At 42.4% G+C, this 9,406-nt stretch overlaps 1 long non-coding RNA gene across 1 annotated transcript in view; it reads left to right on the top strand.

The window, feature by feature from the left end:
• Positions 1–707: 707 nt before the first annotated feature.
• The window catches only part of LOC114562047 (uncharacterized), a 33,757-nt gene continuing 25,058 nt past the window's right edge, over positions 708–9,406 (top strand). Inside the window, exons 1-2 of the long non-coding RNA XR_003693429.1 lie at positions 708–835; positions 1,398–1,483. This is a non-coding gene — a long non-coding RNA (uncharacterized LOC114562047). The remainder of the gene's footprint in view (positions 836–1,397; positions 1,484–9,406) is intronic.

Below are 9,406 nucleotides of genomic sequence, written 5' to 3'. Positions count from 1 at the left end.
TAACACCTGACAGGCTTACAAGAGTAAAAGGCAGTAACTTCAATTTTGGTTGAAAATGAGATTTTGTCATTTTTTGTATGTCAGCATTTGGTCAGGGGAAGATAAGAGGATCAAGAATATCCTCTTATAACATCATCAAATCACCACAATTTCAGGAGTCTTTTACAAGCTATTTGGCTGACCGGTGAAAAAGAAACCTCAGAGGCATTTTTGACAGCTTATGTGTTTTGAATTGTACTTTTGGAGACCAAAAACTCTCTCTAATATAGGCTACAAATAAGCTGATTATATGTTAACAGGACAATAGACAATCGACCTACTGTATGATAAATCATATAAGTGACACACAACTAACAATAGTTACCAAACTGTGAATAGTAATACTAAATGTGTTTGGTAAAGGTTTCTTCTTCTGTGATTTCCTTCAAAACTTACAGAGCTAACTGTTGAAGTTGAAAGACCATCTTGGCAAGGTTTTCACTGTTAGAGACATTTGTTAATAAAAAATAAATAAAAAAATCCATGTCCTTATTTTGTGTCATATTAGTCATAAAATGTAGGTCTCCCAAAAGAAACAATTTGAGTAATTAAAATGACTTTGTTTTTGCATTGAGTTCAACTTTAGTGCACTTTGACACTGAATTTGCGCCGTTGACCAATAGCAAGCCGTCTTGACAGCGTCAATGACCTGTGAGATATATCCACAATATGGGAAGCTATCATTACATGTGTGTAACTTTACATCCACTTTTATTTAGCCCTTCACTCCTTTTTAAAGTATAAACTGCTACGCAAAAGTACTGGTTTGCAGGCAGTAATGACACAGGAGTCGACGGTAAGATTTTATTATGTGTATTACTAGATACTGTATCATTGTCCCGTTAGCGCCCAAGCTAGCGAGCTTGGAGAGCTTTTTATTAGCTAACGTTAGCTCTTTATTGAAGGAAATTATGCTACAGTCTTGAGAAAATGCCAAGGGGAGTAAACGGTCCCGTACATAGAAACTAGAGAGAGCTATTGTGACTGTTAAACTAGAAATAAGCATTGTAGCATGTTCTCAGCTCGCTAGCATGTTAGCTGACTCAGCAGCTACGTAAATTAAGGATAGCTACAGTAACGTTAGCTAACTAGCTCACCAACTAGCTAGCCGTGAGTAACATTAGCTAACAGTCCCCATGTCTCTGTGCCTCTAGCAGATGGATGACTGTTGTTGTGCCACTGGTGTGGAACTTATAAGGCCCACACCAGTGGCACATTGAACCTGATATTTTAAGAGAGATGTGATAATGGTGGCTAGGCTAGCAAGTTTGTACTTAGCTAATGTCCACAGTGTGTTTGCCATCCATTAATCATCAGTTTAATAGTTTTGTTCTATCTCATGTGCTTTGCCATCACAGAGTAAATAACAAGATGGAAGCATTAGTGGGCTTTTTAACAGCAGAAATGGACCGGTTCCCAAGCGAACAACTCATGCTAGAAGGTGGTAAGTTTAAAACACTCTTAACCCTTGTGTTGTCCTTGACTCAAATTTGACCCAGAATTATGGGTCAAATAATTGACAGAAATATGGGTTTCTTTCAACCAAATAGCCCACAAATAACATGGATGTATGTATTTACATTGTAGGGAACCTATACAGTACAATGTTCTTCGCAGGTAAAATAAATGATTGCTTTCATTGAATTTTGGATGTTTTATTACATTTTATAGCATTTGGAGAAAGAAAATGTCAATGGTTTCAAAACAGCATCCTGACTAAACTTTGACATAAACCAGTCCGTCATAATTTCTGCTTTTTACAAAAAATTAGCTATAAAGTCATTTAAATTAGGTTTATTGACCACCAAAGCTTTGAAGAGTCCGTTTATTTTTGTATTTAACCCAGAAGGACAACAAGTTAATGGTCGACAGGAAGACAACACAAAGGTTAAAAAGCTAGCTAACTTAAACAATCAAAGAAAATCTTTCTGTCAGTAGCGCCGAGTTGGAAAGTGGCTGATGGTCAGCCACTGAGGTACATAGGCCTATGCTGATCACCTGGCAGCACATGCCGCTCACTACAGCGGCATGTGCTGGTGGCTGATGGCATATATGCCACTGACTGTGACAGTGGCATAAACCGATCCACTGGCGGCACTGGCCGCTCACTACTCCGACCTGTGCCGGTTGTGTTCCACCCGCTAACCGTTTAACGGCAGGTGGACGTGGTAACGTTAGGCAACGGTCAGTGACAGTTAAGTAATTTCATATACCCTTGCAGATGTACCCAAAGTATTAGTGCTAACATGGCTATTGTCAGCCTCACTACAGTAGAGGCTTATTCCCACAGACTGCTTAACGTTATGCAAACCGTTTAACTTTAAGGTTACTCATTCGAAGTCTCCTTATGGTGAATAACTTGTGGTAAATAACATTATGCCATACTTGTAATTGTTCAGAAGCATCACTCATGTTATAAATCATGGATGAAAAGAAACATATAACTTTACATGCCTTTTACTTTGTTAACTTTTGTTGACTTATATTAGATTAGTTAGACTGGCTACGGTGGCGAGCATAGAAATAAAAATATGTATAATTATACAGTCTATGGTGGTGGTATAGGCATAAGCAAATCCCCTGGTGGCACTGCCCATTCACTAGGCACACCAGTCACGGTGGCTGATGGCATATGTCACTGTGGTACGTTAATACATCCATGGAATAAGCCACTACGGTAGCAAAGCCAGCAATAGCCATGTTAGCTCATGTTGGCTCTAATACTTTAGGTACATCTGCAAGAATATATGAAATTACTTAACTGTTTGACCCTTACCTAACGTTACCACGTCCACCTGCCGTTAAACGGTGTGACGTTGGAACACAACCGGCACAAGTCAATGTAGTGAGCGGCCATTGCCGCCAGGAGATTGGTTAATGCCGCTATCACGGTATATGTTTTTATATATATATATATATATATATATATATATACGCTTTAAGAGGGATTTATGATTCCTCGGAGGCTCCACGCAGAGCTTTCGCTGTAGCCTACATAAGTGGCCTGACGTTTAAACTTGTGTGTTAGAGCGAGTGAAGGCGATTAGCTTCGGAGCGACAATTCTAATGGCATAGTTAGAGAAACAAAGTGTCTACCCTGTGCTTTCTGACCACTGTGGGAAATCTGTAGCAGGAAAAGTTAACCCTGTCCTTGATTTCATGTTGTTTATGGAGTAACTTTTCCTTTTAAGGATTTCCCACCTTGGTCAGAAAGCACAGGGGAGACACTTTGTTTCTCTCACTATGACTCTCTGAGTCGGCACTCGTTTAGAAGCTAATCGCCGACACTCTCTCAAACAGTCTACTACAAACTCCCCCCACACGTGCCTGCCCTGTAATTCTCTTAAAAGGACAGATGTACGTAGGCTACGGCGAAAGCTCTGCGTGGAGCCTTCACAGGACCATAAATCGCACTGTAGGGTCAGTGTCTCCACGTATCTACGTATGTAGCCACTAGAGGTCGACCGATATGGGTTTTCTCTGGCCGATGCCGATGCCGATCTTTAGAAATCAGGGTCAGCCGATGGCCAATAAATGCTGCCGATTAATTTTGGCCGATATTTGGCCGATATGTGCTTGTTTTTAAACCTCTATTTGAAAGATAAAATGTAACACTAATGTACACAGAATTTCTCAACAAAAACATTTATTAAACACTTCACCAATCTACACTTGTATAATGTAAAAACATACTGTATATTGTATAAATAATGTATGAAAAATATATTAAATAAACGAAACAGGTAAGAAGAAAATAAACTTTGTCAAATAAACTTTTAAATGAAAAAATAAATTTTAGTGCACTTAGCAGCATTTAAACTTCTGAGAATACAAATCTGCAAGCTTCACAGAAAGTGACATGTTAATATTAATCTCAACACTAACTCCTGTTGAATCACATCAGACTAGGGCTATCTAAAGTCAATTCTTGTTCACCTTGTTTGTTAGATCATTGTTCATTTGTTGAAGTGTTGTATCCGTGTTTTGGGGATCCTACTGTTACATGTCCTGTTGCACTCATTAGGATCTTATCTGAGCAGATTTCTGTCATTCAAACAACTCTGAGTTGTAATTTAAAACTAGTCCAGCCAATTTAATAAAAGTAAGGGTTTTATTCGTGCTCGAGTCCATAGATGCAGTTAATGGATACAGGCACGGAGAACTGAAGGCTCTGTTAGCAACGATTAGCTCCGTTAGCGGTTAGCTCCGTTAGCGGATAGCTTCAGTTAGTGGATGAGACTGTCACGGACAAGGGTAACAACCAGACTCTGATAAATGACATTCGGGGAGCTTCCACAGCGGTGTGGCCGCGGTGTTTTGTACAGTTTTATTAGTACAGTTAAACAAGGCGATCAAGGCAAGAACACCAGCAATATGCTAGCTACTACTAACGGTAGCGTCTGAGCCTAAAGTGACTGTGCGAGACACACAGCGCAAGAATTCATGAGGGGAGGGGCTGGAGGCAGCTGGTCTGAGTGCGCTGTAAAAAATGTTGCCTAATCATGTTTTTAACACTAGGCTGCCCGCAGATGCGCCTGCCAATAATCGGCTTGATATACTGGGATATTGGCCGATGCCGATTATGTTAAAAAATGCCCAAAATCGTCCGATTAATCGGCCGACCGATTAATCGGTCGACCTCTAGTAGCCACGGCGTAGATTTAATGCAGAAGCATAAGTCACGCTTTAAACAGAGTGAGGGAATGTAGTTACTTTGCTATAATGTCATGTGTACTCTGAAATTGAGGCAATTTTTACGTTAATCTTGTTAAGTCCCGTTTAGCCAAAATGGCAGTTTTGGGAGCATAATACAGAGTGCCTTTGTTCCTCTTAACAGACACAAAATGCAATTAAAATGTGTGTACAACATGAACAGGGCTCTTACCTGACAACAACATGTGTTTTCAACTCAGACATCCTGCCGCTAGCTCGCCCTGCAAGCTGCCATCCAAGAGCCTGTGTTCAGCCAGGCTCCTGCAATAATGATCACCGTGTGTATTTGTAGCTCATCTATTGTGTGTGACCTTGATCTGGTGTTGGTGAGTAGGAGTCTTGGCAGTGGCGATCTGTTTGGTAGTTTCCTTAGCCGGGCTAGGTGGCCCGACTGGCCTCCTTGCTTCAGCTTCCTCCCCGCCTTCCTCGCCTGCTGCGGCTGACAACAATCCAACGAGTGTCCGTTGGTCTGGTGGATGTCCTCCAGAGGACCGGTCATGCCTTCGCAGCGAGACTTTTTTGTTTATTTCCCCCTCAAAAATAGGTAATTCAGCACTGTAGTGGTTATGACCATATCAGTGGCTATGTAACTACATGAAAACGGACCAAATTATGTTTGTGGCTTGCACAGTGATAGCAGAGAAGGCTAGCTGTAGTCTCATGCTGAAGTCCCGTGGGAATTCAGTTGTAGCAGGAAAAGGTAAACAGTAGTGTGCAGATTGGAGTGTAGTGTGTGAAGAGTGAAGATCGGAGGTGTTCACAAGGGAAGAAGCTTGGAGTAAGAATAACTGTCCTCTGGAAGACGTAGCCAGAACAGCGGGCACTCAGTGGATTGTTGTCGGCCGCGGCAGGTGACGAAGGCGAGGAGAAGCAAGGATGTCAGGCGGGCCTGCTAGCCCGGCTAAGGGAACTATCACACAGATCGTCAATGCCAAGCCTCCTACTCACCAACGCCAGATCAATCACACACAAAATGGATGAGCTACAACTACACACGGAACTGCTGCTAGTTGATTATCACCGAAGCCTAGCTGAATACACTGAAGGCCAGATGGCAGCTAGCAGGGCGAGCTAGCTACCGGCAGGATGTCTGAGTTGAAAAAGCATATTGTTGTCAAGCGGAGATGGGGACTTGGGTCTGAGACTCGGACTCGAGTCGCACTAACAGCTGACTTCAGACTTGACTCGGACTCGACCCAAAAGACTTCAGACTTGACTCGGACTCGAGCTTCGAGACTCGTCAACAACCTGTTTTCATGCAATTATTGCTTTTTAAATCTAAATTTATTCATGTATTTCTATTTTCTTTCATTGGCGCATATACGTTGGGGAAACGTATGATGAGCTGCATGTCCCCTGCCCTTTGCCATAATGTGCAACGTAGCGCATGCGTTATGCCTTATATGCCGGACATAACATCGGACTTCATCAGGCATCTCAAAACGCACCCAGGCAGGTCAGTCACTTGCAATGTGAAAGAGACGTTACATTTAGCAAAGTGTTGTGCTAATGCTGGGAACAGGCAGATTGTATCTGTATAGTTAGTAGTTGCTGAGGCTCAGACATCCATGGCGCACAGGAGGCGGGACGCACAGATCCATCTCCGCAGAAACAAACGCTGTGCCAGGTGGACAAACTCATGTGATGCGTAATTGATCCTGTGGATGATTTGTAGGCTATTAAGTGAACAAGGTGTACCTGGTCCACCAAACACTGGGCCATCTTGACTGTCTTAATTTTGGACGTATTTCTGTTACTGTAGTCCTGTTTACTATTTCATTATTTCATCCATGCGTGGCGCAGCGGATCCGTGTGCACGGTCACCTGCCGTGGAGACGCTGGCCTCACTAACCTCTCCTCCTCTGAGTTGGGTCTCCCTCGCGCTGGAAGCAGTTTCACTGAGCGTACTAACACACATAAATAAATTGCATTACATCAGTGTGTTCAAACTGCTTATTGTGGGTAATTTGGCATTGAGACAGTGAGATGCATGTTGTTCTGCAACTGGTGTGGCGCTGCCACTATACTCTTGATTTCCACCTCAACATTAGACATTTCTTTGAGTGAAAGTGTTATGCTAATGCTGGGAACAGGTAAATTGTATCTTTATAGTTGTATCCATATGATGTTACAGACTTAGGTTAATATTTCACCAGGTTCGAGGGCTAGAAGGATGTGTTAAGTAGACCCCATGAAGTTATCCTACAACTGATTTTGATACTGTACTGTATGGATGGTAGTAGGGCTGAAACGATTCCTCGAATAACTTGAATAATTCGATTACAAAAAAAGCTCGAAGCAAAATTCTTTGCTTCGTTAAATCAATGTAATTAAGGTTGTACGGCTCACTGTTTCCGCACGGAGGATTATTACTAGCGCACAAGAGGTTTGCGCTTCTGCGGATACAACCAATGGACACAACACAAGCACAGACAGTATATAAACACAAGACCGACGGCCCAGATTACAAATGAAGGAAGACGAAAATAGCGAGGGTCTAAGAGAAGAGACAGGCGAGAGAGAACGACAGAAAGTTTGGGATCATTTTAAGCTGCAAACATGCTTCTACATCACCTCTGTAACAAACATCCAGTGTACACATCCATTCCACGGAGCCAACCCGACACAAGGTAGCTAACGTCTGCTGCTCTCGTCCACCGCGCTGTTTACACAAGCTACTTACACAAGCTACTTACAACATGCTACTCTGCTAATAGTGATGTTTTACACAACTAGCCTCCGGTATTTGGTTTTGATTGCAGTCATTTCTGAGAATCCTGCCTCACACAAATATGCCGACGTGAAAGGGAGGAGAATCTTCAAGGTGACGTCACAGAGTTGAGAGTATTCCTGCATCAATGCTGCCCAGAATGACGAAAGAGGGCAGGAGGTCAGTGGCGTAACTAGCCAACACCGGGCCCCTATGCAGGATTATCAAGGCGGGCCCCCTAACAAAGGCAGGTATGACGGGCGCAATGTCCACGAGTAGGCTACCATGAATAGGACAGGATAGGATCATAGAGACACAGCATATAAGAGATGGGATGACTGACAAAATCAGGAGTAGCCTACGCGCACCACAACAACAAAAAAAATACTGGTGAACGTTGACCATAACACATGAAAAACCACACAAGGGCAGTCCCTCCAGGATTTCACAGCCTTTTTTGAGATTGTTGCGGCCCAAAATGCCTGATTTCACGGGAGCTTTTGTTAAAAATTGCGATAAAAGTTGTGGTGTCTTTTGTATGTGTGTTGCAATGAAGTTGCAGAAGTTGCTGCAACTGCTGCAACTTCTGCAGAGTGATAGTGCTTTCGAGTCTCCAAACACCACAAAAGTCTCCAATAACACCAGTAAAAGTCGCTAGATTAGTTTTTGACAAAAAAGTCGCCAGGAGGATGATTTGTTTGTGTGTTACAGTCCAACCACTTGCATTTCAACATGGGGGAAATTCTTTTTCGGAAATCTTTTTTTTTTTTTTTTCCCATCCTGTAGCCTACTCGCGCCCCCCCGGGAGAGTGTCCGCGCCCCCCCAGGGGGGCGGGCCCCACCGGTTGAGAACCACTGGTATAGTTGAATAGCCCTGCTGTAAGCTTCATACAGTCACATTTACCCTCTGGTCAGTGAACAGCTCTTTTGCATATCCAGTGCAAAGAGCCAGAGGCAAGAAGGGGAATGGGGTGAAAAGTATTAACATTTGGGCCACCAAAAATGTACTGTTGTAATGTATTTTTATTTGTAAACAGCAATAATAAATATTTACTATTGCTGCTTACTAAGTATTTCTTACTAAGTGTTTCTTATCCGATTACTCGATTAATCGATGGAATAATCGGTAGAATATTTGATTACTAAAAAAATCGATAGCTGCAGCCCTAGATGGTAGCTACAGGACATGCTTTGAATTCATAATATTTAACAATACAGTGTTAGGGACAGATCAGATGGCCAGAGACTTGAGACTTGACTTGGACTCGTGGCAAAAGACTTGAGACTTGACTTGAACTTGCCCCCAAAGACTTGAGACTTGACTTGGACTCAAGCTCAAAGACTTGAGACTTGACTTGGACTTCCAAAAAATGACTTGTGAACATCTCTGTTGTCACGTAAGGGCCCTGTTCATGTTGCACAGACATTTTAATTGTATTTTATGTCTGTTAAGAGGCACAAAGGCACTCTTTAGATCATGCCCCCACAACTGCCGTTTTAGCTAAGTTGGAGCTCTACATGTAGCTGCAACAGCTCCGTGTTACTAGCACCGATTTGGCTCGGTTTTTTTATCTATTGACTGTACTAGCGTATTTATAGCGATCAAGATTAACGTAAAAATGGGCTTTTCCTGCTACAGGGCTCTAGAGTGCGACCAAAATTTGTAAGGGTGCGACTAAGATTTTTCCTAGGTCGCACCGCATCCGCTGCCTCTCCACAAACGAAGCGATATCGTTTATATGGATATGGTTTAATGTTGCATTACATGACCCATTCCTTCTGGAAAGCCGTGCCTGTGTTTGGAGCTCTCCTCCGCGCATCCCCGCTTACATTTGTCTATTTGTCTAAGACGGAGCCTGCTGGATCATAGTTCATAAAAATACTAACTATAAACTAACTATATATATATATATATATATATATATATATATATATATATATATA

This window comes from Perca flavescens, chromosome 9 (assembly GCF_004354835.1).
Source record: "Perca flavescens isolate YP-PL-M2 chromosome 9, PFLA_1.0, whole genome shotgun sequence".
NCBI lineage: Eukaryota > Metazoa > Chordata > Actinopteri > Perciformes > Percidae > Perca > Perca flavescens.
The sequence above is the reverse complement of the archived record's forward strand: the minus strand, read 5'-3'. Positions and strand labels throughout refer to the sequence as shown.